Source organism: Montipora capricornis, chromosome 2 (assembly GCF_036669925.1).
Source record: "Montipora capricornis isolate CH-2021 chromosome 2, ASM3666992v2, whole genome shotgun sequence".
Lineage (NCBI taxonomy): Eukaryota > Metazoa > Cnidaria > Anthozoa > Scleractinia > Acroporidae > Montipora > Montipora capricornis.
Genome location: NC_090884.1, coordinates 57450744 through 57451910, shown reverse-complemented (window position 1 = coordinate 57451910; position 1167 = coordinate 57450744). Strand labels below are relative to the sequence as shown.

Here is a 1167-nt window from a genome sequence, read left to right as displayed (position 1 = left end):
AGGTGCCATGGGTGGCACAAGTTAAACACATCATTTTTGTAATTTGCAAAAACAGGTTTCCTGCGTATTGGTGGTAGTTGATACATGTCACCAATAGCAAGAACGCTAATGCCTGCAAACAGGTGAACATTTGATGTGCCAACAATTTCTTTTAGTCTTTGGTGGATATGAAGCAAAGTATTGTTAGCAACCATAGAGATTTGATCTATTATGATCAACTTGAGGTCAGCTAGTAACATTCTCATCTGTGTTTTCTTTTGGTCAGACATTGCAGGTAAATTATCACCTGTTTCTTTAGGAATTGCCAAGGCAGTGTTTATTGTTGTCCCATCTATGTTAATAGCAGCAACTCCAGTAGGTGCCATTAAAAAACTGTAGGTAATTCAGGATTCATCGGAGGATGTCGAAAGGTCTTTGTGACAGTGCGGTAGATTGTTTGGATCAAGTGACTTTTACCAGCACCTGCTCCACCAGTTATAAATAAATGTATTGGTTTTACTTCTTCAGGTTTTCGACTATTCATGTTTTTCACTTTACTTCTACACCAGGTGAGAATTATATCATAAGCGTAGCGCTGTTTTTTGTTCAATGATCTAACACACTCCCGTAGCTTATCATCAGTAATTTCTGTTGGCTGGTTGTATGTTATCATTCCAAGGTTTGAATGATTCTCAGTTTCTGATGATGAAACAAGATGTGTAGGTAATTGTTCATTAAATGATTCGTTTGGTGCTGAATCATCTTGCTCTTCAGATTGTAAATCTGCATTTTCCTGGTCATTTATAGAATCATAGCTGGAGTGGATATTGCCCTGGTTATTTCGAAGAAAATCAAGTGCTTCTGTAACAGCATCAGCATCAGGCTCAAAATTCTCTCTGTTTCGTTCCACTACAGCTTGTACTTCATGCTCATAGAATTTAGAAGCATATGTTTGATCACTTCCTAAAAGACTTGTTTCATCTCTCCATGGGTAGTAAAGCATCAGGAGATGATGAAAATACAGTTCAGGTTCTTTTGCTTTGTTTGGCTTGTGATATCGTATAACAGATTTTACTTTTCTACACTTCATAACTTCATGGGTGTTCATTAATCTTATTTTGTCTGGAGGTGACGTATCAGGATCACAATTGTGATGTAATTCAATGACATCATCAGTTAAAACCTCAG

The 1167-nt window shown here is 37.2% G+C and overlaps 1 pseudogene; it reads right to left on the bottom strand.

The window, feature by feature from the left end:
* The window catches only part of LOC138027952 (ATP-dependent DNA helicase PIF1-like), a 1062-nt pseudogene extending 870 nt beyond the window's left edge, over positions 1–192 (bottom strand).
* Positions 193–1167: the final 975 nt, after the last annotated feature.